The 9,580-nt window shown below is 41.5% G+C and overlaps 1 pseudogene; it reads left to right on the top strand.

Annotated features, from left to right (window-relative positions):
• Positions 1-483: 483 nt before the first annotated feature.
• Positions 484-1,432, top strand: LOC139182803 (RRP15-like protein pseudogene; annotated as a pseudogene).
• Positions 1,433-9,580: the final 8,148 nt, after the last annotated feature.

The following is a 9,580-nucleotide window of genomic DNA, read 5'->3' as shown; positions in this document are numbered from 1 at the left end:
AGTTCTACTTAAGGTGATCTTAAAGATAAATTCTTTCATTTTTCTCTCCATCAAAGATAGTAGTAAACATAGAACTGTGAATTCTGGGTACATTCCATTTCTCTCAAACAAGTAGGATCAAAAAATGTTTTCCCCGTGTTCTTTGTTGCCCCTGGAAGCTCACAGTCCCAGGTTCATGTACTGATTCCGTTGCCTCCCTCTGCTTTGGTTCCCCCTGAATTTTGATGTCTTAGTGACTTAGTGCATAGAAGCTCACTCCATATTTTGAATCAGGTCTGTACAATACTGCATGTTCAGAATAGCTTAAGACTTATGGATACAAAGGTACACAGGTACCAGTGTGCACCAGCAGGTACAAAGGGAAAGGAGGACTGCTGGAAAGTGAGTGAGAGAACGGGTTTGTGTATAATCTCAAACAAATACTTCTGCATGCCTAACACGTGTCCTATGTCAAAAGAAAGAACATTCTAAAATAAAAAAAGTTAGCCAAATGTAACTGAACGCTTCCGGTTAGGAATCATGGCAGCGGCCGTTGGAGACTCACGTGTGAGTGCGGGGAAAAAGCTGAAAATTTCACTAAGGAAGAAGAGGATGAAAATGGTAGTCGCGTCTGTAGCATCGGAGCTGGAAGATAAGGACAAAGACGCTTCCGATAATGAAGGTTCTCTAGGAAGCTGTGGATTGGAAAAAGATCACTTTTCCTCTGGTGATGAAGCAGTAGAAGCTGACGACGAAGATGAAGCTGAGCCCCGCGAGGATGACAACGACAGTGCTGCAGAAGCTACTGCGGGGGCTAACGCGGGCTGGGCAGATGCCATGGCTAGGATCCTGAGCAAGAAGATTCCTGAAAGCAAACCCACCATCCTGGTCAGAAACAAAGAGCTGGAAAAGGAAAAGGAGAAGCTAAAGCAAGAGAGACTAGAGAAAAGAAAACAGACTGAAGCGAAATCAGAAGAGGGCCCAGGATGGACGATCTTGCGTGATGATTTCATAATGGGAGCGTCCATGAAAGACTGGGACAAAGAAAGCGATGGACCAGACGGCAGCAGACTGGGGTGTGGAAGTGACTCTGACACATAACGCTGTATAAGAAACACAGTTTACATTTTGTTTTTCCTAGAAAAATAGTTCATACTCTGAAGGTTGGGAAATTATAAAGGTTGCATTTGTAAGAAAGCCAAAAGACTTTCATTATTACCAAATTTGGTGTTTCCTTTTTTCACGTAAACTTTGTTAAAATTATATTTCAAACCTTATATGATTTTAAGCATTGTTCCTTAGAACATTTGTAAAAAGAAATATTTCTACTTGAGAGGTGCATTTTGCTAGGTTCACTATAGGTTTACATATTGCTCTTGGATATTGGTATTTCAGCTATCACCGGTGTTTGTGGAAATGCAACATCAATTTATAATTAAAATGAACTCCTTGATGTTAGTGTTTTTAAGCCTCTAACTTACAGACCTGAATATGTATATTTTTTGTGGGAAAGGGTGGGTGGTGGTTTTGGTGAGGTATTGAGAAAACCTATGTATTAACAAAATTTTTAAATCATAGCATTTCTGATTTGGGGTAATGATTTTATTTATAGATACTCTGGCAAATAATGATTTAAGAAGTATAAAATTTCTACTTATATGTTGCCTTTTATATGCTAAGTAATGTATATAAATAATGACTTAGATTTATTTTAAATGTTGTTTATTTTTGTATGAGAGATTTACTGAGGTGGAAATTCTCATATTTAACTTACACAGTGAGGCATAATTTCTTAGGAAGCATATTTGACATGTTCTAGTTTCTCTTATTTTCCCTATTTTTGAGTTTTTCCCCCTATATTTGAGTTAGCTTAAATACTCTTTTATGGACGGACTGACCAGTGAAATGGTAGACAATAGATGCGTAGGTGTGTGCTTAGTCACTTCAGCCGTGTCTGACTCTTTGCGACCCTATGGACTGTAGCCCACCATGTTCCTCTGTGCATGGCATTCTCCAGGCAAGAATACTGGAGTGGGTTGCCATGCCCTCCTCCAGGGGATCTTTCCCACCCAGGGATCGAACCAGCATCTTCTGCGGCTCCTGACTTGCAGGCAGGTTCTTCACCACTGAGCTAGCAGGGAAGCCCAGACAACAGATAGTCTGCATCAGAAAGCTGCATCTGAGTTGACGCTTGATTCCTTATAGTTGCCTTAAAGATTACTAAATTGGGTGACTTTTAAAGTCTAGATGTTAAACAGAAAGAGATAAGAAAGCAGGACTATTTAAATACCATTCTAAAATTTCTGCGACACTGGGCCTAAGCTGCAAAGTTTGTAAGGGAATTATTTAATAAAAGTGATCTGTTCTTTTTTATAAAAGAGTTCATCTCTTTCGCCATCTTTCCATAATAAAAATAGTTGCCTCCTAAAAAAAAAAAAAAAAAGTTAGCCAACATATAATTCTTTTCCCATGTGGAAGTATGTGCGTACATGCTCAGTCATGTCCAACTCTTTGCAACCCCTTGAATTGCAGGCCACCAGGCTCCTCTGTCCACAGAATTTCCCAGACAAGAATACTGTAGTGGTTTTCCATTTCCTACTCCAGAAATATCCCCATTAAAGTGATTTATTTTGCTTAGACTTTAATGGATTTCAAAGACTTAGAAAGATAGCATATTAATAGAATAAAAAAAAAACTATATTAAGCATTGCTGGATCTGGTTTCTGATTCCCCTTAAGCTATATGGCTTAGGCAAGGCAACTAATCTCTCTCAACTTCACATTTATAATGTACAAAATGAGGCAGTGTTTCTTGCTTAAAGCACTTTGGTATACTGTATGTATATGTGGGGTCCATGTAAGAGCTAATTCTATGACTTTCTAGGTCATAACAGAGAAACAATGAGTCACTTTAATAGAATGTGAATGAAATAATTTATTTCTCCAATTTGTTGCTGTTAACTCACCCCTGAGCAAAAAGAAAATTCTTATTTCAAACAAGAAGTAATACCATTTTACTGAATCTGAAGATATAGAAAAAATGACATTTGATATCAGTGCATGTTCTTTTCTGAAGGTAATTACTTTCACCTTTGGGGAAGTCCCTGGCCTTACCATCTGTCTTAGATTGGATTACCTGGGAAACAGACTATGAGGTGGAAATTTGTTTACAGGAGATTTCTTGGGGAGCCCTCTCAGGACAACACCTATGACGGTAAGGTAAGAAGACTGGGCGGAGGGAAAAGCTCAACACTAATGTAGCTCAGCTCATTCTACAGGGACCTCAGGAGCAGAGATGGCACATCCAGCTTGCCCCAATCAAGACAAAGAGTAATACTGGGACCAACCTCTACCAAGTGATTTGTTGCTCTCCTTAAAGGATGGTGCCCTATCTCCAACTTAGTGTTGGTCTCTTTGGCTACTAGTTTGGACATGTGGTACCATCAATAGTAAGATCAGACTTGGTGAGTGGAAATGCTTGGAGTCTGGGCTCATACATAGTCTCTGTACCTGTCACCATATGTGTGGACGTTGTGCCAGCACTGGGATGGCTGATGACAGAGGACAAGCAAGTGTCCAGGGACTGGCATAGTCCCTCCACTTCATTTTAAAGGTGCTTCTTCCTTGATAGTTGCTTTACGGTAAGTGCTAACACATGGTCCAGAGCTCTTCATGCTTCATGGAAACCCTTTCCCATGCTGCTTCTCCAGATATCCTTGAATAGTCTTTTAGTCATTCTCTTTGCAGGTTCTTGGGGACTCTGCTATGGTATACATTATTGCCTTTGAGTCCCAGTATATTGTTATCCCAGGACAGGTCTATTTTCACACAAATATATATACTCAGGTCTACCACTCAGATGTCTGCCCAATGAGAGTATTTTCCCTCTCCCCTGAATGGAGCTCAAGTGGAGCAACAGTCCATTTTCTGCTTGCACAAGTATCCTGAGATGTCCCCTCCACTTTTTACTGTTCTTTCAACAGATCATAAAGAGACTTCCCTTCTATACCTTGTATGCATATTAGATTTATCCCTAGGTATAAACTGAGGAAGAGCCTTTGATGTAACACAGTGGATGACATAAGATCTGAACTACCTACATGTTCATGCAGCCCTTCTGTAATACTCTCAGGCCTTGTTTATGCCTAATCTTAGATTTCTCACATCCGTCTTATGATGAATTACTGCTGGGACCACCCTACTTTATGGTTTGATGTTCTCACAGAACCAGCTCATCACAGATATCTATGGATTCTCTTGGCCACTTGATATTTACCATCAGGTACTCTGTTTTTACCAAGGATTAGAAATTGTTTTTCAATTTATATATAATTCTTTGCTATAGATATCATGGCCTTGCTCTAAAACCCTAGGTGTCTGTGTTATTCTCCTGTTAGGAGTTCCAGGACTGCATAAGTGTTTTTCTCAAGACACATGCTCACAATACCGTAGGGTCTCAGGAGTCATATGTTCCAACTGGGAGAGTTGCCAGCACCATAGCCTCAATCTGCCTGAAGGGCTCTTTCCTACTCCAGGACCTTCTCAAAGCTGCCGGCTTTTCAGTCCACTCAGGAAATGGGTCAGAACATTCTTTTTTAATGTAAAATACTCTTCTGAAATCAAAGAAGCCTAGCTGGCATTATGCCCCATGGTGAGAGATGCAAGGTGCTATAATGTATCATTTCATTTGGAGGGGATGTCCTGACATGGTCAAGATGACAGAAGCCCTAAAAATTCACTCATATGGCACACCTCTGAATCTTTGTATTATGTAAAAGAAGCCTCTAATATACTTTTCTTATTGAGTCTATTTTAAATAGCCTCAGAATAGTGGACAAATGTGATCTGTGGAATGTCTCAATGATCCAAATTCCTTTGGAGTATATATTGTGACAGAGAGTGAAAGATTTAACAGGCCCTCAGACAAGATCATAATACTCTTGCTTTTCCTCCATGAATGTGAGTTATTTCTGGTTTTCCTTCCTGATAGTGAGGAAATACATGTATGAGATCAGTGGCAACATACTTTGTACTTGAGACTATGTTGGCCTGTGATAACAAAGATTGCTGAGTCATGCCTAATAGCTGCACTCACTCAAGCATCATTTGGTTGTTTTGGTGGTTCACTGTCATCCTTTAGAATCCTTCTGGGTTTTGTTGTGGCCAAACTCCATATAGCGAATACATGATGATACGATGAGAATCACCACCTCTGCATACTCTAGTTCAGTTCAGTTCAGTCGCTCAGTCATGTCCGACTCTTTGCAACCCCATAAACCACAGATGGCAGGCCTCCCTGTCCATCACCAACTCCCAGAGTTCACTCAAACTCATGTCCATAGAGTTGGTGATGCCATCGAACCATCTCATCCTCTGTCGTCCCCTTCTCCTCCTGCCGCCGATCCCTCCCAGCATCAGGGTCTTTTCCAATGAGTCAGCTTTTTGCATGAGGTGGCCAAAGTATTGGAGTTTCAGCCTCAGCATCAGTCCTTCTAATGAACACCCAGGACTGATCTCCTTTAGAATGGCCTGATTGGATCTCCTTGCAGTCCAAGGGACTCTCAGGAGTCTTCTCCAACACCACAGTTCAAAAGCATCAATTCTTCGGTGCTCAGCTTTCTTCACAGTCCAACTCTCACATCCATACATGACCACAGGAAAAACCATAGCCTTGACTAGATGGACCTTTGCTGGCAAAGTAATGTCTCTGCTTTTCAATATGCTATCTAGGTTGGCCATAACTTTCCTTCCAAGGAGTAAGTGTCTTTTAATTTCATGGCTGCAGTTACCATCTGCAGTGATTTTGGAGCCCCCAAAAATAAAGTCTGATACTGTTTCCACTGTTTCCCCATCTATTTCCCATGAAATGATGAGACCAGATGCCATGATCTTAGTTTTCTGAATATTGAGTTTTAAGTCAACTTTTTCACTCTCCTCTTTCACTTTCATCAAGAGGCTTTTTAGTTCCTCTTCACTTTCTGCCATAAGGGTGATGTCATCTGCATATCTGAGGTTATTGATATTTCTCCTGGCAATCTTGATTCCAGCTTGTGCTTCTTCCAGCCCAGTGTTTCTCATGATGTACTCTGCATATAAGTTAAATAAGCAGGGTGACAACATATAGCCTGGACATACTCCTTTCCCAATTTGGAACCAGTCTGTTGTTCCATGTCCAGTTCTAACTGTTGCTTCCTGACCTGCATATAGGTTTCTCAAGAGGCAGGTCAGGTGGTCTGGTATTCCCATCTCTTGAAGAATTTTCCACTCTAAGGGTGGTCCTAATTGTTTCTGTCTTCTCATGATGCAATATTGTTCATGCTTTTCAATTTTGACTAGAATAGGAGCAGTTTCAGAAATTTCCATTTCACCTTCCCCACTATAGTAGTTCATATTGTCAGATCAAGGAATCTATGTAGAGATTCCATCAGCTACTAAGTCAGTGTGAGTTGAGTGGGTCAAGACTCTGATGCCTAGCACACTTGTGCCCTCCACTCTAACATGGGGCCATTGTGAAGCTTCAGATCAATGTGTAATAACATTAACCTAAGCCTTCATCTGAGAGTCTCAAATGCCAGCGTATGATTACTTAAGTAAATGTCTATAGGCCAGAGGTAAGAGCTAGGGGTTATGATCTATCCTGGTCTTCACTCAGAGGGCTCCTAATTTGAGAACTATCCCCAAGTATGATAACTAGACTTGAGATAGTGACATTTTATTTTAGCTGTCACCCTTGGCCTTTTGGTCATATATCTGGATGTTGTTGTTTTGCCTTTATTGTATGGTATCTTTATTGGCTGCTCATCTAATTTGGTCCTGGGAAGACTGTTCTACTAACTGTGTCATAGCTCTATGTGGGAAGCTTCACAAAGAACATTTGTTTCCCAAACCACCCTCCTCTAACCTGACTGCTACTCTGACAGTGCCATTCATTACAATAACTGCACAATCTACCTTGCTGCTGCCTGGATTTAGTGCTTCTACCTGGCCTCATTATTTGGGGATCCAACCATTTTTATTGCTATCAGAGAGCCCAGGTCTTTTAATATTATCTCCTACCATCATCCCCAGCCTATAAAGAATGGACATCACTGTGATTATTGATGCTGGTAGCTTTGTTACCAGTACATCCCTTATTGCCTTGGTAAAGAAACTATCTTCCATGGAATACAGAATCTGCTGGGTTTTCTGACCTCAGATAGTGTATCCATTCTAGAAAGCTTACTTCTCTGAGCTTCTCTGCCATTTACCATGAAACACTGAGCATTTCTACTCAATTATCATGGACCATCACTTTATCTGAGTTTTCTGGTGGCTCAGAAAATAAAGAATCTGCCTGCAGTGTGGGAGGCCTGGGTTCGATTCCTTGGTTGGGAAGATCCCCTGGTGAAGGGAATGGCAACCCATTCCAGTATTCTTGCCTAGAGAATTCCATGGACAGAGGTGCCTGGCAGGCCATAGTTCATGGCGTTGCAAAGAGCCAAACACTACTGAGTGACTAACATACACACAAAACTTTATCCAATCTTCCTGAGTTATCTTAGGAGCGTTGTTTCCCAATGTCCTTGCTGGGGTGTTAAATTCTGTATCATGGGAGAACGCTGCAAAATTGTTAGACTCTTCTTTATCCAACTTCATATTTCATTCATATTGATCAATACCTTCAAGATCCAGTTCCAAAAAATACTGTCTCACAGGATCCATGCTCATATGCACAACCCTAAATCCTTCCAGTCCATGTTAGCTAAATCCTACAGTTCCTTGAGTATTATACCATGATATCAGCCCTCTTTCCTTTAGTAGGTTCAACGCCTCCCTAGCCAGGTTTTGTTGCAATTTGATTCTAGTTACTGGCCTAGTATCTAGAAGTAGTGGTAGCTCTCAGAGGGCTTGCCGTCTTGTAACACAAAAGTCTCTGCATTATGTGTAAATAAGGGATGAACACTAAATTTTAGCAGGTAAGCCTGGGATTCTGCTGGAGGCTCAGCATGCTTAGGGGATCCTGTGAATTCACTACTTTTAAGAACATGGCCCAGGTGTTCCCTCCCTTAGTCTCTAAGTCCCACTCTTAACCTTGGTAGCAGCCTTGGCAGGGTTGGGAATTAAACCTTATCTGGAGCTCTGCTTCTGTTATAATTAAGTCTTGGGTCAATCCTCAGCTTTTTCTGCCCTTCGCCTGTTGAGAAGAGAGTCCACAGGTTGCCAGGAAGGCCTTCTGACTCTCACACTTTTCCTTATGTTGATGATTAATCACCTTTACCCTTTTGTTGTCTTTCTTAAAGGCACGATGGTTGCTGGTCCCCAGCAACAGACATCAGATTCCTTAGTCCTCTCTTTATTTCCCTAGACCTCTCAAAAAGCTGAGGTATTACATCTGCAATAATGAAAGTTTGGGCAATAGTACTGTAGTCAAATATGGGGGGCTTTCGGTGCTTGACTTGCCATTCGAGATGAGGGACTCATCACCAGCAAGCTAGTAGGTGATCTGGCTCCCAGGTTCTGTTTTAAAATCTTCCCTAGGCTCCCTTCTGGTATCAACAGTCTTAAGTTAGGTTCCCTGAGACAGAGACTCAGAATTCTGTATAGAAATTTTGATAGGCTCCTGGAAACAACACCTGAGAAGGGACACAGGCCAGGGCAGAGGGTGCAGCTGAGTAAAACCCAGCAACACACCAGAGCCCTCAGGCAATCCTCGGTGGAGTTCTGGAGCTAAGATGACCCCTTGTCCCCCAACAAAAGCAAGGGGACCGGACCCTTATGTCACCATATCAACCAATTTTCGGATGCGTGCTGCCCCGGGGAAGAGGCATAAGCTCAAGTGAAGCATTTCAGCAAACTTTCACTGGGGAGGGATTTGGCTGTGAGCCATCAACAGCCTGAGACACCAGGGACATGTCCACATACCTGGGATGGTGACGGCCTTGGCCCTACAGAGTTATCTGGGATGGGCACTTTGATGGCCCTAACTATTTCCTATGTGTTTAGGTGTTTTTATGTGTAGTTGCATGTATTTGTATATATTTCTTCATAGCTCTTTAGTAGCAACTGTCTGGACACACTGCTAAATAAAACCACTCATTCTGCCCAAGCCTGATGCGTACATGGATACATTTTTTAAACCTATTCCAGCTTTTCAGTCATTTCCCTAGTGTTATGACATTACCCAAATAGCAGGCTGCAGACACTAAACAGCATGGCTCAGAGGGGATGGATGTGGTTGTGCACCATAGGAATTTTGCTGGCTCGCAGCTCCCTGATGCTTCTGAAGTGCTTTCGTGCATTGCTCTGCTGCAGAATATAGACTCTAAAACACCTCTGTCCTGGAATAGATCCACCCAGGAAAAAACTCTTGTATCTGTTTTTTTTTTTTCCTTAACAATCAAAAAGCTGTTGTATCCATGAAGAGAGTTTTGTCATAATGGTTGTGTGTATTGGGATGCATTTTGGGTAGGGAGAGGTACACCAGAGTAACATTTAAGGAGATAGGGTAGTACTTTCAAGATTAAGGGACATTCAATAGAATGGACATTTTTTCTAAAGTTCAATTGGTAAAGCTATAAAAGTAAGAAATATTTATAGGAATCCTACTTCCTAGCATGGCATTA

This window comes from Bos indicus, chromosome 1 (genome assembly GCF_029378745.1).
Source record: "Bos indicus isolate NIAB-ARS_2022 breed Sahiwal x Tharparkar chromosome 1, NIAB-ARS_B.indTharparkar_mat_pri_1.0, whole genome shotgun sequence".
NCBI lineage: Eukaryota > Metazoa > Chordata > Mammalia > Artiodactyla > Bovidae > Bos > Bos indicus.
Note: the sequence above shows the minus strand (reverse complement) of the source record. Positions and strands in the feature narration are given on the sequence as shown.